This window comes from Hipposideros armiger, unplaced genomic scaffold, assembly GCF_001890085.2.
Source record: "Hipposideros armiger isolate ML-2016 unplaced genomic scaffold, ASM189008v1 scaffold_107, whole genome shotgun sequence".
Lineage (NCBI taxonomy): Eukaryota > Metazoa > Chordata > Mammalia > Chiroptera > Hipposideridae > Hipposideros > Hipposideros armiger.
In genome coordinates, this window is record NW_017731457.1 from 2,804,055 (window position 1) to 2,814,693 (window position 10,639).

Genomic DNA, 10,639 nt, shown 5'->3' on the forward strand with positions numbered 1-10,639 from the left:
AGAGCAGCCCAGTTCCAGGTCGAGCTGTTGTTCACCATCTTAGCTGTAGAGGGCGCAGTATCACTGGCCCTGATGTGGAATCCGAAATGGGGCCCTGCTGCTCAGAGCTGGTGTCCCAAGCCAACTCCTAACCAACGCGCCACTCTGCAGGCCCTTTTATTTATTCTTTTTATTGTAGTAAAACATATATAACATAAAATTTACCATTGTAACCATTTTTAAGTGTCCAGTTCAGTGATATTAAGTACATTAACATTGTTGTGCAGTCATCACCACCATCCATCTCCAGAACTTTCCCCCCAGCTTTATCAAGAGATAAATGACTATATAACATTGTGTAAGTTTAAGGTGTATGGCACATTGATTTGACACTTTCATGTATTGCAAAATGATCATCACCATAGTTCACTAACATCTCCATCATACCATCAACTAATTTTTAACATGCGTTGATAATTCTTGCCTGAACCTATTACTGCTATGATGGCTACAAAGTGTTATTTGTTGTCATTCTACTGTGAGGAGGTTTCCCTTTCATGGAAAAAGCGTTCCCACTTATGTTTTCATGTATATATTTATCAAAAACATGGATGCTCATGGATTCTCATTTTAGTCAATGTATAGTCCTTATTGTCCTTATTGATACACAGTTGTCTCCAATTTGGCCAGTGGGACTCCCCACCATTCATTTTGGCTCCTGTGTTCTTTTGACACATCATCATTTTGTGAGCATTTTTTGGCATAACAAGATGTTCCACAGTCTCCTCGTATTTTCCCAGGAGGGAAATAGCCTGGAATCAACCAATTCTCCAAGGAGCTCTGGATCCTTCTTTTAGAGAGGAGTAGTATTTAGAAACCAATATCTGGGCTCTAAGGAATTTTAAGCAAAGTGCTCTGGGCTGGTGACCAGGCCTTTGGTGCATTCTGGCCACCAGAGGGAAGCACCTCTCAGGAAAATGCAAAAGACCCTGAATCTGGGTTGGACTGGGCTGGCCACACTTCCTGATGGAGACGTCTCTAGTTCTCTTTCCAAAACAGGAGAACACAAGCCCCCCACCACATGTTCACCACCACCCCATGAGCACCCAGACTCCCCCATCCTCATCCAGACTCACCCCACCAATATGTACATGCCTCACCTTGAAGCAGGGGCTGGTTGGGACCCCTGTAATAGGAGCCTCACTGTGTCCCTGGCCTCGCCTTTCCTTAACCTATAGTTAAACTATAAATCACCCCCTGCAACTTGAGCTCAGTGCCTCCAGAATGCCTGCTTCTGTCCTGGTTCCTTGCCTTAGAACAGTGGTTCTCAACCTTTCACAGGGGTTGCCTAAGACCATCGGAAAACACATATTTTCAGTGGTCTTAGGAACCGAGACGCCGCTCCTCTATCCATCTCCAGGCCCACATGCAGGTACGCCCACATACGAGTACCTGGCGACCCCTGTGAAAGGGTCGTTCAACCCCCAAAGGGGGTCGCGACCCACAGGTTGAGAACCGCTGCCTTAGAAGATTACCCTGTAGCTCATGATTAATGCCCGTTTGCTTGCTGATCACAAAGTCTATTGCTCAGCACTCTTCCCAGCCTACTCCCATCACCGTTCCTGATTGCTGACACCACCAAAGAGTTGCAATGACACCATGAAGAAGAACAGACCTCCTGGACCATCATGCAGTCTCTAGAAGAATGCCCTGATTTTCCTTTAAATACCCTAAGCTGGTCTGAGAATGTTAAGGTAGTTTTTGGAGGTGTTAACACGCTGCTTTTTCAGATCTCAGGTGCTCTGACAATAAACGCTCATCAACTCCTGTGTCTGTCTATTGGCTGAGCGGCACAGGCAGCATGAGCCCCGGACTCGGTTGCCCTCTGATTTCAGTTTCTGGCAACTCTGCCACCGGACGCTCTTGTGGTTCCTACACTAAGTCTTTCAGCTTGTGGAGGGTCTTGGGGCTGCCTGGGACTAGGTGGATTCCTTGGTACAAGACCGACCTCTGTAAGCAGCTGGACAGAGATTTTGCTCGCAGAGGTGGGGCTTGCACCAAGGTCCACCAGTCACGTATGCCTTTTTGCTCATTTGGGATAGAATAAGCATTTGTTCTGTTTTCCTGCCTCTAATTACTGGATCATAGAGTGGGGTGGCCCTGGCATGTGCAGCCAAAAGATTTTGCACTCACCGTCTGGGGCTCCTCTTTGAGGGCCTTCTGGGGGTCATACTATCCCATTGACGCCAATAGGTGAGACTGCAATGCCCGGCAAGGCATAATACCCCGACCAGTAAGGGGCTCTGGTTGCAAGCTTGCCCTGGTTCTGGAAGCGTACTTGTGGTTGGCAACATTGTTCCCCAGGAAGCAGGGCCCATCTGCCACATAGCAAAAGCCATCTGGTGGTCTTAAGCCCACTGGCTGACTATCTAATGGTTGACGGACCATGTATATGGAGTAAGACGGTGTCGCATCCAAATCTGTCACCTAGCTCGGTCTGGTTTCCGTATCTAGTATTTGGATGTGAATTTGGTTTTTCTGGTGTTTGTCTGGTTTTGGTCTGTCCAATCCAGGGAACACTTGGGTTGTCTGTGTGTTCAAGTTCGTGTTAAGTGTGACTGCCTTTGTTCCAGCTCAATAATGGGATGTAAGGTTTCAATCCCAGCTGGGAGCCCATTGGGCAGAATAGTAGGCCATTGGCAAGATCACAGCTTTGAGCCGTTGACCAAAAAGAAATTAGTGTTCTATTGCAATACTGCTTGGCCAATGCAAATACTAGATTCTGGGGAGTGCTGGCCGCTCAATGGTTCATTGCATTATTATACTATTGTACAGCTAGAATTGTTCTGTCAGATGTCTGGGAAATGGGATGAAATACCTTAAGTACAGATGTTCATGAGTTTGCATAATTCGGAAGCTAGTAAAGAGGGAAACAAGCTAATGGTTCAGAGGCAGACTGCCTCGGTGCTGGAACCAGCAGCTGCCCCAATCCCTGATTCTAGATCGGGGAATTAAAGGATGAATTCAATGTCCTGGCTGCTGGAAATCAACACCCGCGACCCTCAACCGATCCCCCACTACTGGGAGTGCCTAATATAGACAGGGCTGGTGAAATGGTCCCCCCTCTCATACCAGACAAGGTCCACAATTCAGATAGGGCTGGGGAGGCAAGGGGCCACGGCAAGGTGGCTGGCTGTTGGAGTTGGCCCTGGAAGACAGCTTGCCAGATATTATTGGGCACATACTCCTTTTTCCACCTCGGATTTAATGGTTTGGAAGAATCTTAACCCTGTAGAGATAACCCCGTAAAGATGACAGATCTGATCTCCTCAGTGTTTGCTGCCCACCAGCTCACCTGGGCAGATGTACAAGCCCCGCTCCACATGCTGCTGGCTGCAGATGAGTGAAGGCTGGTGATAGGCAAGGCCAGAGAAGAAGCTGAGAGGTTGCACCAAGAGGACCCTCATAGGACCCTGGCACCAGATGGGGCAACCCCTCTTGTTGAACCAGACTGGGACCCTAATGATAAGAATGACCAGTCCAGACTAGAACATTACCAGTGATGTCTCATAAAGGGGCTGTGTAAAGGAGTGCCAAAAAAAAAAAAAGAGCCAAAACATGGTGCAGGCAGTACAACAAAAACCTAATGAGGATCCCTCAGAATATGTATAGAGACTCTACCAAGCCTATAGACAATATACTGATATGGATCCTCAAGTGGCTGAAAACTCTCATATGATTAGTATGAGCTTTGTCTCCCAGAGTAATCCAGACATCCGGAATAAACTTCCAAAGTTGGATGGAGTCATGAGCATGTCACACGCCCAGCTTGTAGATATCGCCTACAAGGTGTTTAATTGCTCTGAGTACCAGAAGGCTGAGGCTGCCACTGTTTTTCTGAATCAAGCAAAGGGATCTGAATCACAAAACAAGAATAGGCAGCAATTGGCTCCCTCACTGGGGCAAGATCAACGCACCTATTGGAGGGAAAAAGGACATTGGAAAAAAGAATGCCCTCACCGAGGCAAACAAAAGGGCCGAAAACCACCAGCAGCCCTAATGGCCGAAAGAAAGGCTGGCTCTGAGGAAGAATGATGGGGCCCGGGGCCTCCTCAATTCCCCCAAAAGTCCTTAGCAATCACCTCTAAGAAGCCTCGGGGACAATTGACAATGGGAAACAGAAAAGTGAACTTTCTTCTTGCTACTGGTGCTATGTATTTTGTTCTGAATGAGAAAATTACTGACCTTTCACCCCCAAACCGTCTAGGTCCCTGGGGTGACCAGCAAGCCAGAATATCAGCATTTTGTGCAACCATTACGATGTATAGTAGGAGACACACATTTGCAACACAAGTTTCTATATATGCCTGATTGTCCAATACCTCTGCTGGGCCAGGATTTACCCTCAAAATTATATGCTCAAATAACTTTTACTCCTGAAGCAAACCAGCTTCACCTACAGGTACCAACTGAAAACATGTATCAGCTCCAGATGCTCCTGGAAGGAGAGGCCTAACTACAATGCTGGAAAACAGGTTAGAAGATTCTCCTTTCTTATTACGCATCAGTCCCTTTGTTTGGGCAGATGGGAATCCTGGCAGGACCAAGAGCAGGGAACCAATAAAAATAAGACTGAAAGAGGGGCCGACTCCCAAAAAAAGACAGTACCCCCTCAAAAAGGAAGCCTTGAAAGACATCTAAGCTTTAATTCAGAAATTCAAGGATTTAGGCCTTCATCAGCCCTGCTGATCACCATATAACACCCCCATTCTGCCAGTTCAGAAACCTAAATCTTAGAAATACTGGTCTGTCCAGACTCTGTGAACAATTAATGAAATTATGGAGGACACTCACCCGATGGTACCTAACCCATACACCTCATTGACAGGCATTCCTGGTACTTCCCAGTACTACACTGGGCTGGATTTGAAGGATGCCATTTCTTTATACCTTTAGACCCACAGTCACAAGAGCTGTTTGCCTTTGAATGGCAAGACCCAGACTCATTTGTGAGGACCCAGTATTGCTGGACTGTGTTGCCACAAGGTTTTAAGAACTCCCCTACCCTCTTCAGGGAAGCCTTGGCCCATGGCTTGCAGACCTTGCAACTAGAAAAAGGAGCGCTTCTGCAATATGTGGATGATTTGTTAATCACCAGTGACTCTGAACAAGATTGCCTAAATAATACAGTACAGACTTTAAACCACCTGGCAGAATATGAGTACAAGGTTTCCCAAGAAAAAGCCCAGATCTGTAAAAACTGGGTCACCTTTCTAGGGGTTCTTCTTGAGCCTGGAAAGAGAAGCCTCCTCAAAGTCTGGAAGGATTTTTTTTTAAACACTTTATTGGGGAATTGGGGGGAGGGGAACAGCGTTGGGGAATCAAGGAAGGGGAACAGACAAGTTGCTGTCCTTTTGTTCTTCAGTCTAGTTGTGGAGGACGTCGCTTCACTGGCCCATGTTGTTATTATCATTGCGCTCTCCCTGGGTGAGGCAGATCAGTCGCCGGCCTCTGGACGGCTGCTCACAGCAGCTCTTGGCAGCTCACACCAAGCTACCAGCCGCTCACGCTGGCTGCTGGCCACACATGGTAGCTTATGGCAGCCCACTGCAGCTTCACTGCAGCCTATGCCGTCGCCAGTGACTCACGGCAGCCCAGCTCCAGGTTGAACTGTTGTTCACCTTCTTAGTTGTAGAGGGCAGTGTCACTGGCCCTCATGTGGGATCCGAACCGGGGCCCTGCTACTCAGAGCTGGCGTCCCAAGCCAGCTCTTAACCAACACGCCACTCGGCCGGCCCTGGAAGGATTTTATAACTGGTCTGGAAACTCCTACAACTAGGAGGCAGTTACAGGATCTTGGGAAATGACTGGATTTTGCAGAATTTGGATCCCAATTTTGGCCTCATCACCAAACATCTATAAGAGGCCCTAAAAGGAGAGAAAAATTACCCCTTGATTGGACTCTTGAATGTCAAATCACCTTCCAAAAATTAAAGGAGCTGTTAAGCTCTGCCCATGCCCTTGGGCTACCTAACATATCCAAGCCATTCCACTTATACGTTCATGAAAAAGAAGGTTTTGCTCTGACGATACTAACCCAGATGATTGGGGCTGCTCCACAGCCAGTAGCTTACCTTTCTAAGAGCTTGGATAACACAATGCAGGGATGGCCCAGATGCCTCCCGGCTGTAGCTGCCACCTGTGAATTAGTCCAAGAGGCAGAAAAGTTCTCTCTTGGGCAGCACATAACTGTACTAGTGCCACACCAGGTGTTAATGTTATTAGAACAAAAGGGCGAGCTATGGTTGACAATTGGATGGATGGGTAAATATCGAGCCATCCTGCTGGATAATCTGAACCTCCAACTCTGGACCATCTCTGCCCCAAATCCAACAACACTGCTACCCCTTCCCCATGAACGGTTAACACATGATTGTATAGAAACTGTGGAATTAGTCTATTCCAGTCAGCCAGAACTGCAGGACCGGACCATCTGGGACACAGATTGGACTCTTTGTGGATGGAAGTAGGCTTTGTTGACAACAGGAGACGAAAAGCAGGATATACGGTAGTTACTTTGGACTGGACAATAGAGGCTCGACCTTTATCTGCAGGTATGTCTGCCCAGAAGGCCAAACGCATCACACTAACTAATGCACTTAAACTAGCCAAGGGAAAACAAACCAACATTTACACTGACTCTAAGTACACCTTACTTTGCATGCACATGGGGCTCTGTGGAAAGAACGTGGCCTCCTTACGGCAGGGAAGAGAGAAATAAAACACGCCTCAGAAATTTTACAACTACTTGAGGCTGTCTGAGAACCTGCCCAGGTAGCTATAATGCGTTGCCCAGACATCAAAAAGGTGGAGATCAACTGGCAACAGGAAACAGACGGGCCAACTTTGCAGCCAAGGAGGCAGCCCACATTGATACAGTTATAGCTTCTACTTCCTGTAATAGATCACAAAGGATCAGCCTGTTTATTCAGAGATAGGCCTACAAGAAGCATCCAAGAGGGGCTATACACTGAGTAGACAGATAGGAGAATGGAAAGTTAACCCTGAAGGCAACATCTTCATCCCTTCTGCTCCTGCCATCTATTCTCCAAGAAATACAACAGGCCACGCATTTTGGGCGAGATGCTTTACTTGATTACATAGCCCCCCGGATCCCTGGAATTCACTTAACATGAATAGTACAGGACATTATTAAGAAATGCTCAATTTGCCAGTAAAACAATCCGAAGATGCATCCAGACTCTAGAGGTTAAGGTCAATATAGAGGCCAGCTGCCCCCAAATGACTGGCAAATTGACTTCATTCAAATGCCCAGGGCATGGGGAAATTATCAGTACCTGTTCGCATGCATAGATCCTTTCTCAGGGTAGGTAGAAGCATTTCCCACTTGAACATAAAAGGCAGCTGACATAGTCAAGGCACTACTCTGAGAAATCATCCTCAAGTACAGACTCCCCTGAAGTTTGCAAAGCAACAATGGACCTTTGTTTATCTCGGCCATCACTCAGGGCATGGGTATGTACCTTAATATTACTTGGAGGCTACACACACCATGGAGGCAAAATAGAGAAGATGAATCATACCCTTAAAAAGACCATAGCAAAACTCTGCCAGAAAACTCAGCTATCATGGACTCAAGCACTACTACAGTACTTGCCCTGCTGCGGGTCTGGATAGCTCCCCAAAGTAGGCTTAAATTAAATCCATTTGAAATTGTTTATGGGAGACCATTCCAGGCCCTGAGGGATATAACTCCATCTGAACTTAACCATGATTTACATGTCAGGAATTATCTTAGTGGACTCACCCAGGTAATAGAGGCCATACATAAATTTGCCCTTAACAGAGAGCCAGTCCCATCAGAGGGACCAGGAACAAAGTATTACTCAAAATTTGGAAACACAAGGACCCGTCGACCAGCTAAATGAACAATGGACCAGATCATGAACAGTGCTCCTAAATATGGACTCGACCATCAAACTTGAGAGAGTCCAGCCCTGTATTCACCACACCAAAATAAAGAAGACAGAACTAGAAGATAGAAGAGAAGATACTACAACATGGAAATCCACGCCACTAGGGGACCTCAAATACTTGTTCTCATGGCAGTCCTCCTAGGATGCTCCTTAGAGAGACCAATACCATTTGAAAGGAACAAAAATGTTTGGGTTTATCTAGCCAAACATGTACTTAATGTTTCTGACTTTCGCCTTTCAGGAGGGACATATGTAGAACAGGCCTTTACTTCCTGCTTAATAGGAGTATGTACTCCACTGCAGACTATTAGGAATCACACCCTGTTTCAATTTATTATCAAGCCTATGGCATACTCTCTGACATCTATAACTGGGGTCCTATTGTCACTGAGAAGGACAGAACCATATTTTCCCTCAAGGTCTCTGCGGTAACCACAGCAGAGGAATGTGTAACAATTACCGTATTTGCCGGCGTATAAGACGACTGGGCGTATAAGACGACCCCCTAACATTTCCACTCAAAATACAGAGTTTGTTATATACTCGCCGTATAAGACTACCCCCTCTTCCGCACACCTTCCACACACCAAATAAAAGGTAAAACAATATCAGATTTGATTTGGCCCACTGAAGTGCAAACAAGCGTATTGTATTTCGTGTCACCACATAACCGTTTTGGCGATGTTGAGCCACCATGTCTGCTACATGTTTTTCGAGTTCTGGCCAGTGTGGGGTGCCTCTTCTTAATGCACACTTACCCCTTGGCATACTCTTTAATGCTTTCTCATTTGATTTCCAGTCCCGAACCATCTTTTCTGTTACTCCATATTGTCTTGCAGCAGCACAATTATTATTTTCCTTAGCAAAGTTTATAACTTTCAGTTTAAAATTTGCATCATACTTCTTTCTTTTGGCTGGTGCCATGATAGGGATGATAGGGGTTTGACTGGTCGACATTTTCTATGCTGTACTGTACAATGGTGCAGTATTGTGGTTGGCTGTTGGCTGTATACAAAGCCTGATTTGATTGGTCCCTGCTCCCTGTTTGCCCGCCCTGTCACTATAGCAGTCTGGTCCACCCTTGCATCAGCATCTCCCTGGGACCTCACTAGTGCGCAAGTGCGAGCTCTTCAACATTCTAACAGGCACTATGATAGCGCAAAATCGCGAATCTTCAATGCATATGTAAAGAAATATACGGTAACCCGAATTTACCACACTCGCAAAATCGCATAACAGCCGAGCATACACCCAGCAGCGCTGCTGATGCCTGAACGGTATGTGGAATGAAGTGGGCGGGCATCGGGAGGCCACTATGGCACGGGGCAAGCACTATGGGCAGTCTATCTGAAGTGTACCTGGCGTATAAGACGACCCCCCACTTGGAGGCATATTTTTCAGGGCCAAAAAATCGTCTTATATGCCGGCAAATACGGTACCGGTTTTACTAACTCTTGTTTTGTCGTTACAGCTGATAAGGAGCTGAACTGCAGTTCCGCCACCTCAATGAGTTACACCAATGAACATGTTAAGTTACCTGCTGGGTGGTTTCTCATACGTGGAAAGACTGTCTATTCTTATGTATAATACAACCAGTAGTACAGGAGGGCCTTGCTCCCTTGGAAGGTTAACCGTTTTTTATGCTACAAAGACCCCACCCAACCAGACATCACAGAGAAATTGCTTTAGGCCCCCGACTGTAATAGTGAGCTATGCTTGTTTAGTCCGGCTGAGTATGTAGCTTTGTCTCTATTTGTAGTGTCGGCCATGACTATTGCCCTGAATATAGAAATCAGCTTAATGGTCTGCTCTATGGTAAAAGCCCCGAATGCCGCCTCTCAGGCCACCCATACAATCAGGGAAGAACTAGGACCGGTCAGAGAGGCCTTGCTTGAAAATAGAGCCTCTACAAAGTTTTTGTTGCTAAGACACAACCATAGATGTGAAGAATTTAAAAGACTTTGTTGCTTTAACCTTACAGATAATTCCCAGCTAATTGAAGAGAAGGTCAAACAAATCCATAATATCGTATCTAACATTGAACAGAGAAAAGGGTTCTTTGGCTTTGATCTATTCTGACTCACTTCTTGGCTCCCCAGCCTTGCTGGTCTCAGGGAAGCAGTTTTTTTTCTTTTTATTTATAGTAATAGAGCTTATGTCTTGCTGCTGTATTCTATTTCCTGTTGCTTGTAGGTCCATTGCCAGCTGGCTGCTGAAGGGCCAATGGACATTAGAAGCTCAAGTCTTCCTTCAGTGCCACAGTGGAGAATCTCACTTCAAACTAGCCTCATAGACATAGACTTTACCTTTTGACAGTGGGGAATTGAAGCAGGGGGCCGGTTGGTACCCCTGTAATAGGAGCCTTGCTCTGTCCCTGGCCTCACCTTTCCATCTTGTATAAACAATAAATCGGCTTGAGCTCAGTGCCTCCCAAATGCCCTGCCCCCATCCCAGTTCCTTGCCTTAGACCAGCGGTTCTCAACCTGTGGGTCGCGACCCCTTTGGGGGTCGAACAACCCTTTCACAGGAGTTGCCTAAGACCATCGGAAAACAAAAAGGTACTTACATTACGATTCATAACAGTAGCAAAATTACAGTTATAGAGTAGCAACAAAAATAATTTTATGGTTGGGGGTCACCGCAACATGAGGAACTGTATTAAG

At 46.3% G+C, this 10,639-nt stretch overlaps 1 long non-coding RNA gene across 1 annotated transcript in view; it reads left to right on the forward strand.

Annotated features, from left to right (window-relative positions):
* LOC109385041 (uncharacterized) overlaps nucleotides 1–10,481 on the forward strand; it is a 68,689-nt gene extending 58,208 nt beyond the window's left edge. Inside the window, exon 3 of the long non-coding RNA XR_002124544.1 lies at nucleotides 9,448–10,481. This is a non-coding gene — a long non-coding RNA (uncharacterized LOC109385041). The remainder of the gene's footprint in view (nucleotides 1–9,447) is intronic.
* The last annotated feature ends 158 nt before the right edge of the window (nucleotides 10,482–10,639 follow it).